Genomic DNA, 27,231 nt, shown 5'->3' on the forward strand with positions numbered 1-27,231 from the left:
CCCTGGTCCTCCGGAAGGTGCTTCGTCTGGCACTTTCTCTTACTTGTTTGGAATTCTTGACTTGGTATGTAATTCTTTGGTCTACTCCATGAAACCTCTTCTCAGACCTATTTTCTAACTATATATTGAGAAAAAATAAAGCTATAGATATCTTTAAAAAAAAAAAAAAAGAAAGAAAGAAAGAAGAATTAGCTACCAATGATACAGAAGAATGCACCACTTTACATTCTTAAAAAGTGAAATATTCACTTTTTTTTATAAAAAAAAATCAATAAAACATGGAAATTTCATTTTAACAAGTGGCACATACAACACATTTTATAATTAAATAATGTCATGCTTTTCCCTAGTTAGTTTGGCTCAGGGTACAGAGCATCAACCCATGGACTAAAATATCCCAGCTTTGATTCTGGTCAAGGACCTATAGCTCAGTTACAAGCTCCATCCTGCCCCAGTCGGGCACATGCAGGAGGCAACCAATTAATGTGTCTCTCTCACATCAATGTTTCTCTCTCCCCATTCCTTTCCTCTCTCTAAAAATCAATGGAAAAATATCCTCAGACAAGGATTAACAACAACAACAAAAGAATAAATAAATAAATAAATAAATAAATAAATAATGTCATGTTTTTAAGTTAGATTAAAACTTCTCAGTTCATCCTAAATAAACTGAGTGCTCCTTTCAAAGGATTAGAATAAATGCTGTGTTACAGCTGTAGTCTAACTAGAGACATAAAATCCCTGCTGACAGAAAGAGGAGAATTGATCTGCTGGGCCTCTCCTACTTACAGCCCTGGCCAAGGCTCCACACCCGATCTCCACAAGTCTTTGGGACTCCACAGCTTCCCACAGCCCGCCCTTCTCAGACAGTGTGATCCCCCTTCATTTACTTATTTGCAATTATTTTATTTTTTCCAACTTCATTGAGGTGTATTTGATAAAAAAAAAAAAAACTATTGCATACAACATTTTATATATATATATATATATATATATATATATATATATATATATATTTACCATGATCAAGCTAATTATCATAGCCATTGACTCACCTAGCTATCACTTTTTTTAGTATAAAAAAAAACACACACTAAGATTTACTCTCCTAGCAGATTTCAAGTATACAATACAGTATTATTAACCACAGCGACTATGCTATATGTTAGATCTCCAGAAATGATGTATCCTGCGTATCTGAAACTTTGTACACTATGACCAACATCTCCCCATTTCCCCCCACCACTTAGCCCTGGTAACCACCATTCTTCTCTGCTTCAAAGAGTTGAACTTTTTAAGATTCTATATATGAGATCATACAGTATTGTCTTTCTGTGTTTGGCTTATTTCACTTAGCAGAATCCCATAGGTTCACCCATGTTTTCACAAATGACAAGATTTCCTTCTTTCTTAAAGGCTGAATAATATTCCATTGTGTGTATATATGTCACCTTTTCTATATGAATTCATCTGTCAATGGACACTTAAGCTTTTTAATATCTTGGTTGTGAACAATGGTGCAGCAGGTATGGGAGTGCAGGTATCTCTTTGAGATAGCTATTCTCTTTCCTTAGGGTATATACACCCAGAAGTGGGATTGCTGGATCATATGGTGGTTTTAATTTTTTTAGAAATCTCTATACTATTTTCCATTGTGGCTGCACCAATTTACATTCCCACCAACGGTGAAAAGGATTCCTTTTTGCCCACATTCTTACCAATACTTATCTTAAAGGCTCCCTAATCTTAAGTCATGTTACATATTACACACTGGGTGTCAGCTAGGACACCTGGCTTAGTTCAGATAAAGCTGGCCTCCAAGCAAAGATTATTCAGAGCATTCTTAATGAAAGCTCCACTGGCCAGCCTTTCAGTTATTTTCGCTCTGGAGAAACAGTGAGTCTTTGTATGCTACCCAACCCCCGTTCTACGTCAGTCCTACGCCAAGCGGCGCCCTCTTCGCTCTGGGTTTTAATAAGCACAAGGCCACCCTTTAACATACCATTTTTAGAAAACTTCCAATATCAAAAAGGAAAACAACCAACAAACAACCTCCCCGATCCTCCCACCCAACCTCCCACCTCCCTGCCCACAGGCTTCCCTGAGCCAAGCTACCTTTGAGCTGTCATGTCCGATGGTCCTGAGACAGAGTGAGCCTCGGCCACAAGGCCCCAGGTGGTGAGGGACTCCGAATGGCTCTCCCTCCTCCCTTAGCCCCTCCCACTTGGGCTTGCCCGGCCCATTTAGTTAAATTTGGTTATAGCTCTCAACCAAATTACCTCCAGGAGACAGGATTTGTAGAAAAAAGGAAGGAGAAACTGTCATCATAATAATAGCTAATAAGGGAATGTTCCCATCTTCATTTTATAGATGAGAAAATGGAGGTTTAGTATAAGGTTAGCAAACTGTCTAAGGTCACATCGCTCATTTAAGCACCATTTCAAATGGACTCCTCTATTGCATTCTCATAGCATTAGACCCCAGAGATAATTCTGGGGGGAAAAACTGCCCACCAGCTAAATTTCATTTCCATTTAAATTTAATGGAGTGGGTGTGTGTGGCGGGGGGGGGGGGGGGGGGGGGGGGGAAGAGGAGGTAATATCATATTAAATTTTAGCTTACTAAATAAATTGAAAAGAAGAAAATCGGGGTGGGGGGAGAAGAGGTATAATAGTTGTATCGATATAATCTTTTAAATACATACTGGAATTCTTACAGTTGAAAATAAGGTAGGTTAGTAAGAAACTAGGTAATTTCCTGGCAAATGGAATGAGGAAACTGAGACAAAAAGCTGAACACACAGAAGGGCTGAGCAATTAATAGCCAACTGATAAATCACCAGAACCTATCCTCCCTAACCAAAGATACCTAAGAGCCAGTGGTTTAAATCATCTTAGGGAGAAAGGTAACAGAACAAAACACAGCCAGACTAGCCCAAGATACAGGTAAAACTAACCAGAAAACAACCCCCCCTCCCCTACACACCCCTTTGGACCCATAAATTCGCAAGAACTGACCACGCGCACAGCTCACTTGTGAGCGGGCCCACGTCTACTCAGACACATACTCTTTGCTGTTCTCACAGGGCCTCCTGCACCCTGGCCTCTCCCTTCTTCTCTACCTGAATACAGCTCGCTTTGTTCTCACTCTGACTCATCCTTGGAATCTTTCCTAGGCGAATCAAGAACCTGGAGGTCTTCTGACAGGAAGAATCCTAGGCTGTGCCTGGACAGGCCAGCCCCCAGCGCGGAAGCGGTCTAGTAACAAAATGGCATGACATTTGCTTGACGATATCCCAGGAGGTGAAAGCCGATGAGAGTGTCGATGACACAAAATTAGCCATGAGCCGATAATAATTTGAAGCCAACTGATAGATACTAGTATATAAGGACATTCCTTTCAGTAGTCTATTTTTGAATATACTGGAAAGTTCCCACAATAAAAATTTTAAAAGCATGAATGAATAAAACAGCAAAAAATTTAAAAAATAGTGTCAGAGTGGACACTGGCTTTGCTCTTTATTCACTGAAATGTTAAGGTTTTGGCATATTTCAAAGAATAGCAAGATGACAGACATACAAGTAATAGCAACACAATTAAGACTTCCCTCCCATGTACATAAAACTTTACAATCCACAGAGCCCACACCTGAGCCCACACTGGAGCACTGATACCACTTTACAAGATGGAGAACGAAGGCTCTGAGAAGAAAGGTGATCTTCCAAAGGTCACACAATGAGTCAGCAGCCCGAATGCCCATGGGAGCAGCAATGCAGGCATTAGCGGGAGCCACCAACTGTGAGGTGAAGACAGACTGCACCTTCTCCCGGCTCCAGATCTCGGGACAAACACTCTGCTAGGAGGATAGAAGGGCCAGGAGTTTAGAAGAGTCCTGCTACACCCAGTGGCCCCCTCGCCATCTCCCAGAGGGAGGCCTCTAGGCAGGGGCAGATCCAGGTTTTATGAGCTTTGAAGCATTATATATTATATATTATATATTGTATATATGAATTATATATAATAGTTAATGTTCATTTGAATGAGAAAATAGATCACAATAAATTCAGATATTTATCCCCAATAAATATCTGAATTCTTGGAGATTTGGGACTCTTTTTCTGAGCTCTCTTTTAGGCCCTTTATCAGAAATACAAGCATAGTAATGCTTCCTGGTTACAATATGGCCACCTCTCCCCCCCCCCCCCCCCCCCCCCCCTGGGAACACGTCAGAACTCCCTATACCCACAGGAGCCTGTGCAAGAGGGATGCCCTGAAGAAAACTTCATTTTCTTCTGAGTAAATCAACCTTTATGCCTAGAGCTCTAGATCGCTCTGCCCATGCCCCTGGGCTGGCTGCACTACCACTACCAGTCCCAAGCTTTGCCAGTCCCCCTCCCAGCCCTGCTCAGCATAACAGCCTGAAACTAGCTCCTGATTCCTATTACAAAACTAACTCCTCATGGACCACACCAAACTCCATGTGCCAAGACCCAAGCCAGCTGCTTGAAGTTAAAGTATCATCCCCATTTTACAACTAAAGAAAAAGTCAGGCTGCAGGACACTGGTTACATCCTCAAGGCCACACAGCCAATAAAAGAAAAAACTAGGATTCAACTGGAAGGGATGGAAGAGAAGGAAAGAGGGAACCAGAGCAAACATCACTTTCCACGTTATATGGAGGACACACCTGGGAACTGACTCACACAATTATGGAGGCTGGCAAGTCTCAAGCCAGCAGTCAAGCTGGATGCCCCAGGAACGCCAAAGGTGCAGCTTCAGCCCAAGGTGAGCAGGCTCAAGTCCCAGGAAAAGCTATTTCAAGTAAAGTGAGAAGGCAGGAAAAAGTCGATGACCCACATCAAGGCAGACAGGCTGAATGAATTCATGGGAAAGTCAGCCTTTCTGTTTTTTTCTTCTTCTTCAAATCCTTACTATTGAGAGTATTACAGATTTCTTCCTTTCCCCTCCTCCGCCCAGTTCTCACCCCGCCCGGCTCTGCCTCCACCCTTTTGTCTGTATCCATAAGTAAGACCTTTGGTTAATCTCTTCCTGCCACCCCTCAGAGATTCGTCAGTCTGTTCCATGTTTCTGTGCCTCTCTGATTCTATTTTATTCACCGTTTATTTTGTTCATTAGACTTCTTGTTCATTTATTTTTATTTTTAGATTCAATTGTTAATAGATATGTACTTATTGCCACTTTATTGTTCATTTTCTTCTTCTCCCTCCTCTCCTCCTCCTCCTCCTTTTTCTAGTCTGTGAAGCTCTTTATCTGACCTTCGATTCTAAATGATAGCAGTTCAGTAGAGTCATCTTGGTTGCAGGTCCTTGCTACTCATCACCTTGAATATTTCTTGCACATTCCCTTTTAGCCTGCAAAGTTTCCGTTGAGAAATCAGCTGACAATCCTATGGGAACTCCCTTGTAAATAACTAAGTGCTTTTCTCTTGCTGCTTTTAAGATTCTATGTCTTTGACCCTTGGCATTAATTATGATGTGTCTTGGTGTGGTTCCTCTTGTTTAGGACTCTCTGTGCTTCCTGGACTTGTAAGTCTATTTCTTTCACCAGGTAAGATAAGCTTCTGTCATTATTTCTTTAAATTGGTTTCCTTGCTCTCGCTCTTCAGCTTCTGACATCCCCATAATGCAAATGTTGGTACACTTGAAGTTGTCCCAGAAGCTCCTTACACTATGTTCATATTTTTTAATTCTTTTTTCTTTTTGCTCTTCTGATGGGTGTTTATTGTTTCCTCATATTCCTAATCATTGATTTGATTCTTGGAATCCTCTAATTTTGAATCATTATAAGTTATTCTTTATATATACTTAATTTCTAACTTGTCTTTTTTTTTATGTCTTTGTCATTCTCACTAAGATCCTTGAAAGTCCCTTGAAGCTCCATTAAGATCCTTGAGTAATCTTACAACAGTTGTTTTGAACTCTGCATCCAGTAGCTTGCTTGCTTCCATTTCTTTCATTTGTAACATGTTTCTTTTTCTCTGCATTTTGGCTGCTTCCCTGTTTGTTTCTATGCATTTGGCAGAGCTGCAATGTCTCCTGGAACTGGTAGAGTGGCCTTGTGTAATAGGTGTCCTCTAGGGCTCAGTGGCTCAGCCTCCCCATTCACCTGAGCTGGGCACACCCTATATGGGCTGTGTGCACAGTATTGTTGTAGTTAAGCTTTGATTGTATTTATTTCCACACAGAGATTGAAACCTCTTGGTGGTTTCAGACACTGATTCTAGACTCTGGTCCTATCTACCCCCACTGACACACTTAGGAGTATCTGGGCCCTTCTTGTCATCCCCTGGGATGGTCCAGACAGAAAACTGCTGCAGTCTGCCAAGAGTGTAGCATGGATCTCTCTGGCCACCTCAGGAACAGTTGCAAAAAATGGGTTCCATTATTTTCCAACACCTGTATCATCTCTGGACTAGTGAAAGAAAAATTAGGTTTGGCTTCCAAAAATCTAGACTGATATTCCATCTTAGATCGTACTAGCAGAAGCGAAGGGCAATGCAATCAATATGAGCCAAACACCTAAGCTGTTTTGTCAAGAGAAGGAAACAGACGGAAATCTGAGTAGGAGGTAAGGGACTGGCAGCACTGGACAGCGGAAATGCTAAGGGAAGGAACATCAAGAGGCAGGAATAGCGTAAGTAAATGAACCAAAGACATGGTGACTGCCCTCCAGACCTCTCCCCAGCCTTCTCTGCCCTCTCGGAGCCCTGAGAGCTGACCTGTAAACAGGGTGGCTATCATCTGGCTTCCCTTGTCCTCTGGTTTCCAGTTAGATTCACCAGTAGGTTTGAAGATGGAAAAAGATAAGATTAAGATATTTATTCCTCAGACCCCTCCCAGCTGAACCTCTAGTAATCACTCCCTCTACTTGCTTCTTCAGGCCTCAAAGCAACAGGATTGCTTCTAACCTTTCTTAATAACATGTTGGAGTGTGCCAACTGTTTCCCAGAGATCCTTGCTGATGAGGAGGGAAGGTCCAGTGTAGGTTTGGGCAATGGAAGTCCAACCAGATTCGACCGGTGTGAGGAGTAGACAAGAAAGAAATATCACAGCCCGATTAGAAAGGGTCATGTTTTGGAATTGAAGCTTTATACTGAAAAATCAAAGTTTTGAAAAGTGACAGAACAGAGGGGCAACTCTGAGAAAATGAATCTAGTGTGAGGGAGCCAATTAAATTGGAGGGAAGCCAAAATCAGTCCTGGGAGTTAGGAGACTAGTGCAGTGGCCCAGGTATGAGTGATAAGGGCCTGGTTAGGTGCTGGTATTAGAAATACAAATAGAGAGTCAGATAAGACCGAAGTGGAAAAAGAGACCGATTGGATGAGTTGTGGGAAGGGCTCTTGGGAGGAAAAAAGTCAAAGTTGACATCCAGGCTGAAGAGAGAGAAAGTGTGTGGACAGAAACAGGAGAGTGAAGGCAAGAACCTGCATGGGTTAGTTTGGGAGTTAGGTTTGAGGTCTGGGAAGTGAAATCACCGAGAATGAGGACCATATAACTGCGGTCCAGGAGGAAGGCAACCTAAGGCAGATGTCCTCGGGGAATAGGGAGAAATTTGGTTTCAGGGCTTAATCTTAGACAATTGTCATCCCATCTAAGGGCCACAAAGTAGCCACCTGCAGGCCCAACGCAGACCAGAGCTGTGTTCTGTCCAATTGATGCCAACATTAAAAATGTGGGTATCTCACAGATAAAAATCCAGATGTGGACTCCTTTGAAACAATGGGCCCACATGTCAACACTTGGCCAGAGCTGAGTAGGCATTGCCCATCTGGATCCGGCGCGAGGATCCTGCTCACCCCACCCCACGTGGCCTATCATTTATGTCACCTGCTGGGCCCTGGCACCCATTTGGAGCACGTGGTCCCCACTAATGGCAGTGAGAGTCCTTGGAAGTTCTTAGCAAACAGATGTCTTTGGAGACACCCTGGGAAAGTGGGGAGGACGAACTGGATGGAGCGATTCAATTAAGTTCAGCATTTTTGAGTCTTTACTAAGCACCTGGCTTTGTGCTAGGCACGCAGGGCCTGTCTGTGATGTAATAGTAACAGGAAGGTCTGCTAAGCGGCTGTTTCAGAAATTCAGTCACGAGTGAGGGCTTAGAATAGATAATGAGAACAGAGATGAAGGTGTGAATGCAAAACAAATGTTGAAGTAATTTCAGCGACAAATCAGCTATAAGGGATAAAGAGGAAAGAATATGAACTATGGCTTTGTTCCGTCTGATAAATGAAGAGAGGGTGTAAGCATCGGTACTGGATTACTCACAGTGTAGTAAAGGTTACACAGGCTGCACCCTTCCTCTTTCTTGCACACCTGCTCTTAAGTAACGGTAGCGCTATCATCGCCTGTGTGTTCAGGAACTGGATTGCTATTTTGTTAACAAATAAAGAAAATGGTCCTGGCTGGTGCTCAGTGGTCAGAGCATCAGCCTATGGACCAAAAGGTCACAGGTTTGATTCCAGGTCAAGAGCACATATCTGGGTTGCAGGTTCAATCCCAGTCTACCAATTAGGTCATGTGTGAGAGGCAACCAATCTATGTGTCTCTCTCGTGTTGTTTTTTTTTCTACCTCCTTCCTTATCCTCCCTCCCCTTCCAATTCTATCTGAAAAATCTATGGGGAAAATATTCTCGGGTGAGGATAGGAAGAGGGGGGGGGGGGGGAGGGAAAGGGGAAGGAAAAGAGAAAGGAAAAAGGAGGGAAAGGGAAAGGGAGGAGAGGGGAGGGAAGGGAAGGGAAGGAAGGGGAAAGGGAAAGGCTAAGGGAAAGGGAGGGAAGGGAAGGGAAAAGGGAAAGGGAGGGGAGGGGAGGGAAGAAGGGAGGGAAAGGAAGGAAAGAAAGGAGGGAAGAGAGGAAGGGAGGGGAGGGGGAGGGAGGGGAAAGAGAGAGGGAGGGAAAGAAAAAGGAAGGGGAGGGGAGGGAAGGGGAGGGGAGGGGAGGGGAGGGGAGGGAAGGGGAGGGGAGGGGAGGGAGGGGAAGGGAGAAAGAAAATGAAGCTTTGGCTGGATGGCTTAGTTGGGTGAGCACCGTCATATACACCAAAATGCTGCAGGTTTGATTCCCAGTCAGGGCAGTTACCTAGGTTGCAGGTTTGATCTCCAATTGGGGCACATAGGGGAGGCAAAAGATCTCTCTCATATTGACATTTCTCTCTCCCTTCCTCTCTTTGATATCAACAAACATATCCTCCGGTGAGAAAGAGGGAGGGAGAGAGGGAGGGAGGGAACAAAGAGAGAAGCAACCTTCATTTAGTCTTGCAGGGCCAAGTTGGAACTCTACCTCCGAAGCTGTTTAAATATTATTAAGTATTTGTTTAAATATTAAGCTGTGAAGCAAGGCTTGGTAGTGGACCAGGAGCAAACCATCCAGGAAACAGAAACAATCACATACAGCTCCTGACGTTCCAGGGTGTTAGGGCCACACTGGGTTTCTTCAGTTCCCTAAGGGAAAAATGTAGGAATTTTATATAAAGTCACTGATTAAGGGTTACTACGGTAATGAGGACTTGGCAATGCAACAGTGGCTCCCTTTGCTGCTGAGAAATGTACTACAAATGTCCCTAACCTATACTCATTTTACAATCAGAAAGCCTTATAATATAGGGAGGCACTGACCATTTCACTAAGCCATACATTTGTTAAGCAGAAAATAGAATTGTATTTACAGAAAGAAAATTCTTACATTATGGCCCAGAAGCAGAAAAAAATAAATCAATTGGATTATTTCAACTGAAAGAAGTTTTGACTGAATTATATGTCTTGTTTTTCTGCGTGCTCTGGCCAGTGAGAGCTTGACCACTCGTGTTCTAGTGTGTAAATCATCACAGTTCAGTTCCTTTTCAAATCCATCACTCATAGTTGGCCTCTAAGCAAGTATACCGGAGGTTTCCTTTCAAGGTCTGCATATGCTTGTGTGTGCGCATCCCTAGAGCGTACCACACCACACACTGGAGAGGGAGGCCTGATGTGGAGTTAATTGGGTCCCATCACAAAGCAGGATAAGCCGAAACCGGTTTGGCTCAGTAGATAGAGCGTCAGCTTGGGGACTGAAAGGTCCCGGGTTCGATTCCCGTCAAGGGCATGTACCTTGGTTGCGGGCACATCCCCAGTAAGGGGTGTGCAAGAGGCAGCTGATTGATGATTCTCTCTCATTGGTGTTTCTAACTCTCTATCTCTCTCTCTTCCTCTCTGTATAAAATCAATAAAATATATATTTTTTTAAAAATCAGGATAAGCTTGGGCCTCATCTCCTAAATCTGTTCAATGAAACTATTCATCAGCCTCAGGAGTGCTGGGTGGGATTCCCACTCAGCCTCACACACAAGAATCCTCTAAAGGGTGGGGGTAAACAGGACTAGCCAACTAGTCAGGCATATTATTCACACCTGAAATTCAATATGTGTCGTCTTAACACAATGAGAAAAGACTCTTTGATTACAAGTTATACACCTGTTTTGAAAACGATTGAAGAGATGCCAAACTCCTTTAAAGGTTAGGACAGAATGAGGCGAGGGCTTAGGTAACAGGTGTGCCAGGTTCCCTACGTGCATGTCTTCCCTTCGTCTAACCAAATGGCACAGTTCCCCGTCCCAGTAAAGCTTTGTCTGAAGGTGTGTCAGAAGTCAGGAGACCCAGGATCACACCCCAGGTAGTACCAGGTAGGGCTGGTCCTTAACCTTTCTGGGGCATGCTCTCTTCATCAGTGGATAAAGGATTGCTTCAAAGGTCCCTTCCTTTTCTAAAATGCTGTGACCTTTAAATGACCAGAAAAGGGAAAGATTCACAAGCGGGTACTCAATGGGAATACTTGTTCTACTAACAGATTGCTAGAGCTGTGAAGTATTGCAGCAAAGAATGACAAGGGCTTAGAGCCAGGCCTGTCCCTAGGCTCTCCTTCTAATAAAGACACCGGTCATATTGGATTAGGACCCCACCCTGATGTAACATCAATTGCCATTTTAGGCCCCATCTCCAAATGACCACATTCAGAGGTACTGGATTTTGAATAGGACATAATTTAGTCCAGTACTTGCCCTCCAAAAGTTATAGGCATAGTTAGCCCCAGTGGGTTCTAAATGCCCTGTTCTTTACAAAGCTCTCTCTCCATCTTCCCGCCCCAACGTAGCACTTTCACAATATAAATCACAGGGCTGGCTGGCAGGACCTACTAGTACTTTCCTTCTTCCTATGACCATCCACACTTGGTTGAGTTACAAAGACTTTTAAGGCTGGGAATTAAAAAACAACTGATTGGCTTCAGACCTAGTCTGGGCTGCTTCTACCAATTCACCCTCACCACACCCATTTACGAAGCCCTCGGGGTCAACGAGGAGTTATATGTTACGTTGCAAAGCAGGGAAAAGAGAAATGTGCATCTCTGCCCAGAAATGCTTCATCATGGGTCTGTCTTCACTCCTTATAAGACACTTCCTGTGTTACAACATCTGGTATAAACAAGCCGGGACACAAGCAAGATGGAGGCGTCACTGTTTTGAAAGGAATCCTCACTTTCATTTTCTCTGGGGGGGACACCAGCCACAAACTCTTACACAGACCCCTGAGCTCTGATCGACATTTCCGGCACTTCAGCTCCGGATGTGTTGTTTACTTATTTGTTCAACCAGTTAAAAATAAAATTTTAAAAAGCCACAATTTTAAAGTTACTCCTCAAACCATAATCTCCTTGATGAATTTTGTTTTTTTTAGATGCAGCTACAAGCATCCTTCTCCAATCCACTTATTCATTCAAAAACTACATATCAAGTGCATTCCATGTACCAGGATTGGAAAAGTAATGGTGATGGCTATATGCTTGCAGTCCGGTGAAGGAGACAAACAAGTTCTAATAAATGGTGCTTATTTCGCCACTCTGTGACAGATGCAGTGCTGGACGATTTAAATGCACAGTAAAGCATGACGGAGCTCTCCACTGTACAATGAAGACGCAAAGGCACAAAGAAGTTCAAAAAGCAAGGTCAGGCTGCTAGTCCATGGAAGTGTCAAGTTCAGAACCCATGCCACCTAACTCCCGGCAGTGCCCTTCCCACTACCAGGGAATCTTTATTTTTCAATAACTGGAAGTTAACACTTTCTTCAATATATGCAGTGTCTCCAAAATATATACACACTTTCACATCTGGTAGCTCAATTTTGGAAATGAAATGCCTATATCATTAATCAAAGTGTATACTAGTATACACATTTTGGGGGACACAGCATAGACAACAAACCACAACAATTATTAGCTGTACCTATGACCATCTCCAATAGAAATCAGATTATTTTCTTTTATTACAGGTGTCATCTATATCTGGAAATATCGTTTATGCTCATTACTACTTCAAAATTATGGTAGCTATTAGATCCACTGATAGAGATCGTTTCATGAGTAACTTGTAAAGGCAGATACATTACTACATAATAAATTATTTTACTATTTGGCAAATGTTTTGAAACTGGTTTCCTTTACAATACTGTGCCTTTTATTTTATGCCTTTAAAAATGTTGTTCTCAGAAGGGGTCCTGAATCTTTCCCAGACCTGCCAAAGGGGTGCACGGCACAAAAATGGGTCGGAACCCCACATTATAGCAAGGGGCAGCCCATACCAATCCAGGGGCTCTGCTCACTGTGTCTTCGAGCAAGCTAGGTTTGGGTTTTTAGACTTAAAAGAGAAACGTAAACAAGAGAAAAAAGAAACCTCAAGCAATTCCTTTCTGTCTCCTCTCCGCCTGCTCCGTACTGCACGTGCCCTAAACGCTCTGCTCTCTGCCAGCCGCAGGGCAGCTGGCTCGGGGAGCGCCCACCTGTGCCCGCGCCCTGTAGGTGGATAAAGTGTCCCCGCTGCGGGCAGCGGGCTGACGTCAGCCTCCGATCGCGGAGCCGGGGCACCCACTGCTCCCGGAGGTGCAGAGTGACACGGTCAACCAGCGGGAGGTGCCAGGACTTCCCACGCACCCGGGCGGGACCCTGCGGTTTTCACCCGCCGCCGGCAGCTCTACCCACTCCGCGCCCCCAGCGCCCCCAGCCCTACAAGGAGCGCGAATGCCAGGACCCGGTTCCCGCCGGGGCAGGAAGAGCTGCTGGTCGGGGTGGGGGAAAGTGCGAAGCTCACCCCCGCCGCGAGCGCGGAGCTGGCCCTTCCCTACCGCCAGCCTCAGGGGTGCTTTCCGACCCCGCCGGGCCCCCCGCCCCGGGTCCGGGGCCCGAGATCGGCGCCCGGTGTTTCTTACCCAGCGGGAGCGGAGCCTCGGGCCACGGCGGTCGGTGTTGGCGCAGCAATAGCCTCGGCTCCCCGCCCGGGCGGGCTCGTGGCCTTGGCCGGGGCCCCGCCCGACCCCGGGGCGGAGGCTGAAGGCGGGGAGAACGAGGCTCCCCCCAGGAAAGGTCCCGCCGCTGCCCCGCCCGGCGCCGCAGCCCGGGCACCGAGGCCACGGGCGGAGGGCACGGGCTTTGTGAGCGCACAGAGGGCAGAGCCCAGGCTCTGGGGCCCCGGCCGCCCTCGGGGCTAACTCGCCCGGCGCCCCGGAGGCCAGGAGGCCACCTGTTGCTAACCCGCACCTCCAGGTGCTGCCGCTGGGAGGGCGAAGGTGGAGGGAGGGCTGGGGGAGAGGCCCTGCGGGTTTATGTCGGCTTCTCACCTGGTTCCCGAGATGGCTCAGGAAGACCGCAGTTCCCTACTCATCTCACACTTAGGACGACGGAGGCTCTGCGAAGCCCCATGTGGTATTTGCCGCGGTGAGCGCAGGGGTAAGGCCCAGTCCCTTGGCTTTCAGCCACTGCCCTCCGCACCGTGTTGGGTCCTACTTTCATGCTGGGCTGCGAATGCCCTTTCCAGGTGGGATGCAGTGTAAGTGGTTCTCACAATAGCAGATCTAACAGCCCCCCTCCTTCCCCCCCCCCCCGCCCCGGATATATTTTTACTTATTTTTTATTTTTTTCAATACATTTTATTGATTTTTTTACACAGAGAGGAAGGGAGAGGGATAGAGAGCTAGAAACGTCGATGAGAGAGAAACATTGACCAGCTGCCTCCTGCACACCCCCTACGGGGGATGTGCCCACAACCAAAGGTACATGCCCTTGACTGGAATCGAACCTGGGACCTTTCAATCCGCAGATCGATGCTCTATCCACTGAGCCAAAACTGTTTCGGCTTTACTTATTTTTTAGAGAGAGGAAGGAAGAGGGATAGAGAGAATAGGTTAGGAACATCATGAGAGAGAATTATCGATTGGCTGCCTCCTGCACGCCCCCTACTGGGGATGGAGCCCAAAACCGGTCAAATGCCCTGACCGAGATCTGAACCTGGTTCATAGGCTCATCCTCAATCCCTGAGCCAAAATGGCCTGGCATAACAGCCCTTTTTAATAATACATTCAGGGTGCCCCACAAGTTTTACTGCAACTTTGGGTATGTTAAAAACTTTCCTCCTAAAGAGTCCTTGAAGATATTATTTCTTTTACATTTTGTTTTGTGACTTGAATAATTTTTTTTTTAATTTTGTTACAATGTTTTCTATCTTCAATCAATGGGACTAACTGCATCTGTGATAAAACCACTATGAACATTATAGCTACAAGTGCAGACTGTAGACTTTTATTGGCAACTCAGTTCCACCTGCAGAACTGCTTCTAGTACATGATCTTCTGAAATGCGGAACAACTCCGGTAAAGAACTCTGAAAGCAAAGGGAACCCTCCTTCACTGCTGGTGGGAAGGTAGCCTGGTACAGCCACTATGGAAAACAGTGTGGAGGCTACTCAAAAAATTAAGAATAGAATTATCATATGACCCAGTAACCCTTCTGGGTATCTACCTGAAAACATTTATTCACAAAGATATATGGCCAAGACATGGAAACAACCAGTGTCCTTCAATAGATGACTGGAAAAAGAAGATATGGTACATATACTGTATACTACCCAAACATAAGAAAAGATGAAACATTGCCGTTTGCAATAACATGGATGGATCTTGAGAATATTGTGCTAAGCAAAATATGTCAGACAGAAAAAGTCAAGAATCATATGATTACACTCATGTGTGGGATATAAAACTGAAAGCAACAAATGAACAAACAAAATAGAGAACACTCATAGACAAAGACAACAGTATGGTGGTTACCAGAGGAAAAGGGGGTAGGAGATAGAAAAGGATAAAGGGGATCAAATACATGTGACAGGAGCTTTGATTTGTGGGTGGTAAACACTGAATGCAATATATACTAGTAATGATGTAGCATAGAATTGCACATTTGAAACCTATATAAGTTTATTAACCAACTAGAAGCCCGGTGCATGAAATTCGTGCATGGGGGGAGGGGGGGGAAGGGTTCCCTCAGCCCAGCCTGCACCCTCTCCAATCTGGGATCCCTCAGGGGATGTCCCTCTCACAATCCAGGACCACTGACTCCTAACTGCTCACCTGCCTGCCTCTCTGATTACCCCTAACTGCTGGCCTGGTCACACCCAACTGGCCCCCCCCCACGCTGGCCTGGTTGCCCCCAATTGCCCCCTCCCTTTCCCGTCGACCTGGTCACCCTAACTGCTCCTCCTGCCAGACTGGTTGCCTTTTACTGCTCCCACTGCTGGCCTGGTTGCCACAAATGCCCCCCACCAGCCTGGTTGCCCCTCACTAACCCCCCTGCCGGCCTGGTCACCCACACAGCCTGGTTGGTGGTCTGTTAGGTTGTGACGGTAGCTTAGGCTTTTATATGTATAGATGACACCATAATAAGTTTAATTTAAAAGGTATTTTAATAAAATAGCAAAAAAATATAAAATTTTGGTAGGAAAAAAAAAAAAGCTCTGAACAAAATGAATATAATCTTTCAGTTTTACCAATAGATGAATTCCTGGAAATTTCACCCTATGCATATTTGTAATTATCTCAGCTAGAATCCAATTTATTTGACAAAAACATATATTTTTTCATACTTGAATGTTGTGGCAAAAGGCGGGGACACCAGGAATCATACAGGACTTACGATGATTGCTGTACAGCACTGTCCACACAGGTCAGAAGGTGGCCTGACTCCTACCCTCTAAACGCCATGTTTATGGTTCAATCATCTTGGCAAACAGAAATGCCCACTTCGCATTCCAGTCACACCACCCTCCCCCTCCCAGTTAAGAAGCCCTGGTTTACATAGGAAGACTGCAGGCGGGAGAAAATCAGAGGAGGCATGCTGCGTGCCGGGTGGTTTGAGGCTGGTGGTGTGGAATCACACTCAGTTCAGTGTCCTGAGAAGATCTCACATGCTGGGGGCTCTGCATGTATTCGTTCTAGAACCTCACCAAAGACCCCTTCTCCCCTCCAGGGACTGCTACATCAGGCAGGCAGGAAGGGGCTGAGCATTTACTTACTCACTCACTCACGCAGTGTTCTTTCACCTAGTCCCACCTGCTATGTATCAAGCAAGCCCTGTGCCTGCTACCTAGTCATATACTGCTAACAAAATCAGACTTGGTCGCTACCCATATGAGGCTTGCAAAGGTGCAAACGTGCTTGGGGAGATGGGAAACTAGGAGAAGCATCATTAAGACTGGGAAGAGGAAGTGATAGGAGGAGCTGGCACTAAGAACAATACACCCCATTTTAACAACATCCTAAAGAATGAAGAGCAAACCACCAGGGCTCTGGGAAAACACGCAGGCTAGTAAGCAGGAAGAACTGGCAACAGGAACTGAGCGAGAACAGGGAATGAAACAGAAAGGGCAGGCCAGGAGGAAGAGCATGGTCAAGAGGCTGTTCTCATAGGCATGCAACTTTATTTTTTTTTTAAATATGTTTTTATTGATTTCAGAGGGGAAGGGAGAGGGCAAGAGAGTTAGAAACATCAATGATGAGAGAGAATTAGCTGCCTCCTGCACACCCCCTACTGGGAATGGAGCCCGAAACCCAGGCATGTGCCCTTGACTGAATCAAACCCGGGACCCTTCAGTCTGCAGGTCAAAGATCTATCCATTTAGCCAAACTAGGTAGGGCTTTTAAAACTTTTTTTAATTGGTTTTAGAAAGATAGGAAGGAAAGGAGAGAGAGAGAGAAACACCAATGTGAGAGAGAAACATCAATCAACTGCCTCCTGGGGATCAAGCAGGGGAAATGAACCGGCAACCCTTCAGGGCACAGGACAATGCCCAACCAACTGAGCCACACCAGCCAGGGCGGACACACAACATTTAATAGAACCCTCTGTTTTGCTGAATCAGCCAGCCCCAACCTCATCCCTTCCCTGCAGCAAATCTTCCCTGGGTGAGTAAGTAGGTAGAGTAGAAGCTCACCCTTCCTCTCCCCCGCCCCCGCAAATCCCTCCCGAGCTCAGAAAGCAGCCCAGCCAAGGTGGCACCAGCTTCTGAGGGACTCTGTGAGACTGTGGGGTCCTGGGGATGAGTTCCTTCTATGTCCCTACGATAGGACCAAGCAGCACACACAGTGTTCATCCTGCCAGACCACGCAGCGGTCTCAGAACCTCAGAGGGGGTGGGCAGAGAGAGGACAAGGATCGTGTATTATGCCAGGTTTTTTCAAAGCGGTCCCCATACTCCCAAATGTGCCGTTCTCCTCACAGCCAGCCTACACATCACGTAACCAAAGTTGCTGTCAGGCTATACAGAGTACCTAGCGTTTCCTCATTTGTTACAAAGAAGATCAAGTGGTTTTTAAGACAGAAGCAGTAATGTATATGGAGGTGCTTCACAAACTATAAAGACTCTGTCTCAACCAGGATTCTTGGTTGCAAGCAATAAACCAGCTCTGGATGACTTACATAGAAGAGAGATATTAAAGGATCTCAGGGTCTCATAGAATCATCAAAATGATGGAGTAACGATGGCAGGAAAAGTGAAAAGAAATCTTTTTGATTCTGCAGAATCAAAAAGCAGAAATCACACACCATCTTTTAGCAGGAAAAGCCTGACCATCCTCAGAATACTCCCATTGCCTTCACAAATGGCTCTAGGAGGAGTGACACAAATATAAACGGACTGAGAATCAGGTCCTCAGTGGGACTGTCCACTGACCAAATCTATGCCAAAGGCCAGCGTCATAGCTGTCAGAACAGGGAGAGCGTGCTTGGTCCCTCTGACTTTGACCAGGACTTGTGATAGGTTTTCCCCCCAAATGGGAAAAGGGTTGAATACTAGGCAGGCAAAACAAAAGGAAGACGACTACTGTAGGCTGCATAAATATAAGAACTTACTACATATATTGTTTTTTTTTACATACATAAGCAGAGTAGTATTAGGTCTAGTAATAATTAATGTAGTTTAATCAACAATATAGTTGCCGTTGTTTTCTACTACTTGTGCCCAACGCTCAGGAAGCATTTTAATCCCTCTGTTGTAAAATTCTTGTGATTTGGATGCAAAAAATTCAGTCAATGCATTTTTGAGGCATTCTTCATTATTAAATTTTTTTCCAAGAAGAAAGTTTTGCAAAGAACGAAACAAATGGTAATCGGAAGGGGCAATATCAGGAGAATATGCAGGTTGAGGGAGAACTTCCCATTCCAACTGGTGCAGTTTTTCAGCAGTGATTCTTGCAGTATGTGGTCGTGCGTTATCATGGTGAAGAATTACGCCCTTCCGATTAATCAGCGCGGGTTCTTTTTCTCTTAAAGCTTGGGCTAACCTTTCCAATTGGGCACTATACACTGCACTTGTAATGGTTTGGTTACATGGTAAAAGTTCATAATGAAGAATTCCTTTAAAATTCCACCAAACACACAACATCACTTTTTTCGCATGCAAGTCAGGTTTTGGCGTGGGCTGCGGAGCCTCATTTTTGTCCAACCATTGAGGCCGCCTTTTCAAATTAACATACAGCACCCATTCTTCATCTCCGGTAACAATTTGCTCTAAAAACGGCAAACAGTTTTGACGAGAGAGGAGCGAACTGCAAATTGTGACTCTTTGATTACGGTTGTTGTCGGTCAACTCATGAGGAACCCATTTTCCAAACTTTTGGACTTTGCCAAGTGCACGCAATTGATTGGAAATTGTTTTTTGTGAACAATTTAAAGTTGTTGCAAGCTCTTGTTGGGTAATTTGAGGATTTTGCACCAAAAGAGCTTGAGGAGCTTCTTTTTTTTTTTTTTTTTAATATATTTTATTGATTTTTGTATAGAGAGGAAGGGAGAGAGATAGAGAGTTAGAAACATCGATGAAAGAGAGTCATCGACCAGCTGCCTCTTGCACACCCCCTACTGGGGATATGCCCGCAACCAAGGTACATGCCCTTGACCGGAATCGAACCCGGGACCCTTCAGTCCCCAAGCCGATGCTCTATCCATTGAGCCAAACCGGTCTCGGCTTGAAGAGCTTCTTGATCAAAATTGGACACATGGCCTCAACCACTCCTGTCATCTAACGAAAAATTTCCCTCGCGAAATTTCTCAAACCAACGCTGGCATTTTTTGGCGCTAACTGCATCTTGACCAAGAGCACTACAGATGTTTTTTGCAGCCTCACTTGCTTTTCTTCCTAATTGGAACTCGTAAAGCATGCAGTGCCGAATATGCTCTTCATCCGCCATCTTCTTAGCCCTAGTTTTGCAACAAAAACCAAACCAAACACAAACTTTTTCAAGCAAAACTTGTTAATTGCATTTCACACGTTCTGTAGATACCACGTGTTTGAAGGTTATGTCAATACAAGTCAACACCAAGCAAGATTTTAAACCACAGGTGTCAAACACAAGGCCCGCGGACCAAATCCAGCCCGCCAGGCCTTGCAATGTGGCCCGCACCGCGCTGTCATCACTGCACTCCGCTGTCAGTTTATGACATTGTCAGTTTATGACTGTTCAGTAAACCATTCGGCCCGCGATTTAGGCTGGATTTTAGATTTTGGCCCCTTCTCTGATTGAGTTCGACACCCCTATTTTAAACGAATGTTTAAAACGACATTATTACTAGACCCGATATAATAATGAAAACCCTCAGTCTGAGAATAACAAAGAACTTGAGATATATATATAATTTTTTTTTTAAAGAGTGCTGAAAAGCAAGGGTGTGGCAGGCAGACTCTCCAGACGCTGTCTCCTAGGATCTAGGATATAGGAAAAATACTGAATCTGGAATCGTCTTTTTCAGAAACTTAGTCTCAAACACAGTTTGGGGAAATTCTTTTTGCCTAAATTTCCTCATCTATAAAAGAGATAACATTTGTCCTCCTACCTCAAGGATATGCTGGAAGATAGAAACTATCTTTTGGGCTATAGTAGCTCAGAGTATGTGTGGGACTATGAAGACCAAAGGTTATGTTTGTGTTGTATTCACCACCACTCTCAAAGAGGCCTCAGTTAACTGCATCAGTAAAATGGGTATTTTTATAAATGCCTACCTCACAGGTTCCTTATGAAAATTAAATGAGCTAACACGGCTAAAGTGATTGGTACTATATCTGGCATCGAATAAGTACTCAGGTCAATGGTAGGTAATAAGTGGTAACTACTAAAGTAACTACAGTACTATAGTTATTGTTGTTATCTAACACTGTTCAGGCAACTGTTAAACTAGATACTGAAGAGAAAGAAGTTCCATATGGACAGGATGAGCAAGAGCGGGCTAGTATGCTACAGGTCTCATTAAGATGCATGCACTGCAGAGGATGGGAAAAAAACCTGTGAAAGGTCAGAAACAGGCCATTTCATTTGCTATTGAGGCCTCTGAAATGCTTCCATTTAGCCAGTTAACTCTTCTGTAGCTTTTCCCTGGACTTACCTGGACTTTTGCAATTGGTCAAAGGATTGAGCCTGATGAGGTTAAGTAGGCAAAAACATCTAGACTTTAGAATTCTCTGGCCTGAGACCGAAGAATGGCTGATTTTGTGGCTTGTGAGCACAGAAACCACCTTGCCTCGAGGTACCCAAGATGATGCCCAGGTTGAAGTGGGAAGGTTAAGTGATCAGCAGGTTCACGAGGAAGTGTCCGAGCAGGTTCTGAGTGTCAGCAGACAGTGCCAGGAAGTGAACAAGTCCAAGAGGACCTTCTGATTTGTCCAGTCTTCCTCTATGGGTATAATGTCTTCTGTTTCTCATGATGCTATAATGAAGTCGGTTCAAGCATTTAAAATAAATAAAAATTTCTATGTAGCCCTTTACGTAAAAAGTTTGCTCATCCGTTTTGGATGCTAAGGAGCACACCTGTCAACAGCGGTCTACCTATTTTTGATCCGAGATGCAAAACTGACACCATTAGCCATCTCCACAACGTATTGGTAAAGTCCACTGACTGCCCTCCAACCCTGCCTTTCGGGAAATTATGGCCTCCTACTTCTGGCAGCTAAGAGCCACCTCCTGCCCTCCAACATCCCCACAAATGCTATCAAGCTCAATGTGCAGACGCCTCTCCTTCCCTCATCCCTGGCTTAGTGACATTGGTGCCCCTCTCCCCGGCTCATTTGGATGGCGTGGTGAATGGCGTGTCCCGTGTGCCCTCTCATGGCACAAACGCTGTGGTGGGCCTTTTGGCCTTCCATAATAGAGCCTTTCCAGCATGCCCATGTCCCTCCGCCTCTTTATTCCTTCCTGAATTGTCATCGGAGTGAAGAGGAGAAAGAAGGTTGGAGGGAAGCATCCTAAACTGCAGAGCAGAGCTTCAGGGAAGACAATGGGCAGTCCTGGAGCCCAAGTGGCCCATCGGAAAAGTCCCATGCCTCCCAGGAGTGGGCCACTGGCTACGAGCAGCATGTAGAAAGTATGTCCTGGTGCAAATGCAGACAGACCTCAGAGCACCCCAGCTGAGCCCCTTGTCCTGTGGTCAGAGGTGTGAGAGACACTCTCACGGCTATGATTGGAGCCCAGGACAAAGATGAGGCTGGGTGTGGCCCAGCCTGCTTTAAATCCCAGTCTGCATCTGCAGTAACCGGTCTGACCTGTAAGGTGGCACCAGGTGCCTCTCAGGACATCGCCACTCCTGGCTGGAAGCTGGAAGCGGGTGAGTAGAGTAAGTGGGCTTCAGGGTGGCCTGCAGAGGGGCAAGCTGACTCACGTGGGCCTCACCTCCTCTCCCCTGGCCATTCCACGTTGGATCCACACAGGAAGGAGCATCTGCCCTCCTTCAGAAGCAGTCTCTTCCCTGCTCCCCCATTCGGAGAGGGTAAATTCGTGAGGCCCAGGCTGTGAGGTAGTTAAGGTCAGAAACACCTCATGTGAGATGAGTGCCCTGCCTGGATGCTGTCACTGCATCGAGCAGATGGACTGGAGCCATTCTGAGTAAGAACAGCCGCCCATGAGCCAATCTCCTGGAGACCCCTGGGATGGACGGTGCCTCAGAATGTTGGCACTGGAAGGGCCTTAGGGATCACCTCCTGTCAGGCATGTCTACCCGGAGGGAAACTGAATTGCTTAGAGCCTTCCAGGGAGAACTGGCCAGAAGCCCTCCTGGCTTTTAATCCTACTGTGCATCTCCCCCAAAGCCATCAAGGTGTAAGAGAGACAGAGCTGAGTGATAAACCCACCCAAAAATGCAGGCCCAGCGTGGCACTATCAAAAATCGCTTTCTTCAGGTGCTTTCAGTGGTGCTGAAATGTCTCAAAACAGCCGGAACAGGAACGTCCCGGCCGTTCTGGAGTTGCCCATTTCTCCCAGCAGCATGGCCTCTCTCCTGTCTACTCCAGCGTCAGCAGCATCTCACGGGAAGAATCCCGAGCCGATCTCACTCAGTTCCAGCCTCACTGCTGCTTCCTTCTACCAGAGAGGCGTGAACTTCCCTGTCAGTCCAGGAAAATCAAGAGTTCTGGGCATCTTCCCATTAGGCTCTCTCCTAATAGGACAGTCGTCTCTTTCCACTTCTGTTCTTCCGATATTATCAGATTAGAAGATGACGTGGTCTATCCATATAGTTCCCTATCATTGGTACAGCGTTATCAAAATATTCAAAGTAAAGCTCCTGAGGTCTATTTCTATGTCTGTTCCTAGTGTCTCCAGTCTAAGAAAATTCTCTACGAAGGTGGTCCTTTGGTTTTTTTCCCACAGCAAAACCCTAGCTCCACCACTTGAGTTGTATGATCTGGGAAATTACTCAGACTTAACATATCCTTATCTATTATATAAATGTACTGATCTGTAAAATGGTGATGAGACTATGGTGTTATGGTGTAAACTCCCACGGCTGCTGTTACAAGATAACCTATGTACAGCACCTCGCATGAAACAGATGCTCGACACAGCTGGGGTTCTGAATCTTAGGCTTGGGAATGAGCTAGAAGTAGATCTGAGGTTAGAAATCCAGCCAGAGGTGAAAATACTCTACGCAATTAGACAAAACAAGGGGGGAAACCCAACAACCGATGAGAACAGGTATGTGGTTGACAGGAGGTCTGCACCTGGGTGCTGGTCACTGCTATTTTTGGATTCCTGGATTAGCAGGCATGGAAATGAACGCCTTATTATTAATTTAGGTAATGCATATTAAAACACTTTGAGCCCAGCCAGTGCGGCTCAGTGGCTGAGCATCAACTAAGTAATTGCGGGTTTCACACATATATGGCTTCAGTTGAATTTTTAGGTTTGCAGACGTAGTACAAATGTAAAACACATTTTGTTATTTGATAGTTGGCTATTCAGCTGTTAATCAGTAAAAAAAGTTTTTTGATCTGTTTTGTAGTTTTCGTTTGGCGTTCGTTGAAAAATGGAAAATCAAAAGGAACATTTTCGTCATATTTTGCTTTTTTATTTCCGCAAAGGGAAAAACGCATCGCAAGCTCATAAAAAGTTATGTGCTGTTTATGGTGACGAAGCCTTAAAAGAACGGCAGTGTCAAAATTGGTTTGCCAAATTTCGTTCTGGTGATTTTTCACTCAAAGATGAAAAACGCTCTGGTCGTCCAGTTGAAGTTGATGACGCCCTAATCAAAGCAATAATCAATTCGGACTGTCACAGTACAACACGTGAGATTGCAGAGAAGCTTCATGTATCACATACATGCATTGAAAATCACTTAAAACAACTTGGCTATGTTCACAAACTCGATACATGGGTTCCTCACGAACTGAAAGAATCACAGTTAACGCAACGCATTAGTAGCTGCGATTTGCTAAAGAAACGTAATGAAAATGATCCATTTTTAAAATGACTGATAACTGGCGATGAAAAATGGGTTGTTTACAACAATATCAAGCGGAAAAGATCGTGGAGCAGGCCAGGTGAACCAACTCAAACAACATCAAAAGCTGATATTCATCAAAAGAAGGTTTTGTTATCAGTTTGGTGGGATTACAAAGGAATTGTCTACTTTGAACTCTTACCATCCAACCGAACGATCAATTCTGATGTCTACATTGAACAACTAACGAAATTAAACAATGCAGTTGAAGAAAAGCGGCCCGAATTGACAAATCAAAAAGGTGTTGTATTCCATCATGACAATGCAAGGCCACACACATCTTTGGTCACTCGGCAAAAATTAATGGAGCTTGGTTGGGATGTTTTGCCACATCCACCATATAGTCCTGACCTTGCACCATCTGATTACTTTTTGTTTCGATCTTTACAAAACTCCTTGAATGGTAAAAATTTCAATAATGATGATGATGTCAAATCGTACCTGATTCAGTTTTTTGCTAATAAAAACCAGAAGTTTTTTGAACGTGGGATTATGATGCTGCCTGAAAGATGGCAAAAGGTCATTGATCAAAATGGGCAATACATTACAGAATAAAGTTATTTAGTTCCATGAAAAAATTGTCTTTGATTTTCTTTAAAAAATCCGCAATTACTTAGCTGCCGACCCAATATAAACCAGAAGGTCATGGTTTGATTCCCAGTCAGGGCACATGCCCTGGTTGGGGGCTAGATCCCCAGTAGGGGGCGTGCAGGGGGGGCAGCCAACCAGTGTTTGTCTCTCATCATTGATGTTTCTATCTCTCTCTCACCCTCTCCCTTCCTCTCTGAAATTAATGAAAATATCGATATATTTTTTAAAATGTAAATACCTCATTTAAAAAAAACTTTGAAAAACAGAACAGCCCTAGCTGGTTTGGCTCAGTGGACAGAGTGTCAGCCTACAGACCAAAGAGTCCTGGGTTTGATTTGGGTCAAGGGCATGTGCCTCGATTTCAGGCTCCTTCCCAGCCTGGTCCCTGGTCAGGGCATGTGCAGGAGGCAACCAATCAATGTGTTTCTCTCACATCAACACTTCTCTCTGTCTTTCCCTCTCTCTAAAAATCAATGGAAAAATATCCTCAGATGAAGATTTAAAAAAAATAAAAACAACATGCTAGAGGAGCCTAAAAAACAATGTTAGATGGTTATATTTACAATAAATAGAGTTTGTTAAGGTTATCTCAGAAATGGGAGGGTAGTGTGAAATATTTGTGGAAAACAGGATTCTTAGTCCAGTAATTAAATCCTAAAATTCTAAGAACCTAAGAAAAGCCCTTATACAGAAAAATTGATCAGGATCCAGCATCTTGAGGATCCTGAAGAAGTAAAAGTTGTCCCATTTCAGCATGGATCCCTCCTTCTGCGCACTAACATTGGACGTTCTTCTGGGTGTCTCATTTATTTATTTATTTATTTATTTAATTGATTTCAGAGAGGAAGGGAGAGGGGTAGAGAGATAGAAACATCAATGATGAGAGAGAATCATTGATCAAGCCTGCAACCTGGGCATGTGTCCAGACAGGGAATCGAACTGTGACTTTCTGTTCATAGGTCAATGCTCAACCACTGAGTCATGCCGGCCGAGCTGACCGAGTATTACAATACATATTCCCAAGACAGTAGGTAACTAAGCCAATGAGATTCCCTATAGTCCTCATCTAGGCAGAGCTTTTCCTGCCAGGCTAATTTTTTACCAATTAGAACAGGCGTTGGCATCTTTTGGGCCCAGTGCCCAACCCATATCCTAGCAGCTAAGACTAATGTGGAGGGACAGGTGAATACTAAAATCACACAACTCCTAGGGCCTTTGCCCACAGCAAAATCTTTGGCCTGTAACATTTTTCTTAGCACATGGTTGATGGTGATAGATTACATGAATGGGGAAGAAAATATAAGTAAAAATTTAAAACGTCAAGCCCAACATCAAACTGAAAGACATAAAACATTAGGAAAATGTTGTTTTAAACCTTATCAAAGGTTCCACACAAATTACTTTCAAACATCTCACTGTATAAACAAAAGTTCAGACCATACAGAAAACCCTGACTTACCTAAAAACTTTATATAGTAGTTGAAAAACGCTTAGGCCCAACTATTAATACATCAAACTGATTAAGTCAATATCAGAATCTGTAGACCTGCAGGAGCAGAGAGTACCACAAGGTGGCAGCATTGTCCCACCTAGGTACGTTTTCTAGGGTTGCGTGCTCATCTGTTGCACCTGCTCTAAAACTGCCAACTCTTCCTTGAAGCTACAGTATTTTTAAGATGCCAGAACAGCCCCTAGCTGATAGAGAAGGAGTAAATCTTAATAGCAGGGGTGGCATCTATTTTTTTTAAGTCCAGTATGCTCACTGTCTCTAAGCTCATTTCATTCCCAAGATCTTAGGACTGGCTGTCATTATTTTTTTAGTCTATCTGAATATGTATTATAATTGGGCAAGAAAGCAGTGGCTTGGATTATCCAAGAATTACAAGCCCCCAAGCTATGTTTGAATTGCAGGAATTTAATCTTTTTATTGTAATATTCCTTATTTAGCATTTACATAATCTAGTTTTTTATTTTAACTATTTTTAATATCTGTATACCCCTCTCCTACTAAATTCAATTTGATCTCAACTGTGATGGTTAATTTTATGTGACAACCTGGCTAGACCATCGTACCTACATATTTGGTCAAATACCACTCTAGACATTTCTTTTTAGATGAGACTAACAGTTAAATCAGTAGACTTTCAGTCAAGATTACCCTCCATAGTGTGGATAGACCTCAACCAATCAAATGAAAGCCTTAAAAGAAATAGATTTAAGTCCCCTGAGAAAGAGGGAATTCTGCCCCCAGACTGCCTTTGAATTCTTCCCTGGGGATCCAGCCTGGAAGATTTTGGAATTGTCAACCCCCACAATCATGTGAGCCAATTGCTTCTCTCTCTCTCTCTCTCTCTCTCTCTCTCTCTCTCTCTCTCTCACACACACACACACACACACACACACACACACACACTGTTCTGTTTCTCTGGAGAACCTTGATTAATATACCAACAATAGGCCAGGCACTACTGCACTATGGAATAGTAAGATGATTAATAAATACCCTTGATATTAAA

General features: G+C 44.5%; 1 protein-coding gene across 2 annotated transcripts in view; it reads right to left on the minus strand.

Moving 5' to 3' along the window:
• The window catches only part of SQOR (sulfide quinone oxidoreductase), a 61,206-nt gene that overhangs the window by 25,994 nt on the left and 7,981 nt on the right, over positions 1 to 27,231 (minus strand). Inside the window, exon 1 of one of the 2 annotated variants that reach the window (XM_084884456.1) lies at positions 13,250 to 13,528. The exons of the other annotated variant lie outside the window; for it this stretch is intronic. The gene's annotated coding sequence lies outside the window, so the exon portion shown is untranslated. Of the gene's footprint in view, positions 1 to 13,249; positions 13,529 to 27,231 lie in introns of those variants that run through there. 2 annotated transcript variants of the gene reach the window in all.

The sequence above is a fragment of the Pipistrellus hanaki genome (assembly GCF_964339955.1).
Source record: "Pipistrellus hanaki genome assembly, chromosome: 1".
NCBI classification, from domain to species: Eukaryota; Metazoa; Chordata; class Mammalia; order Chiroptera; family Vespertilionidae; genus Pipistrellus; species Pipistrellus hanaki.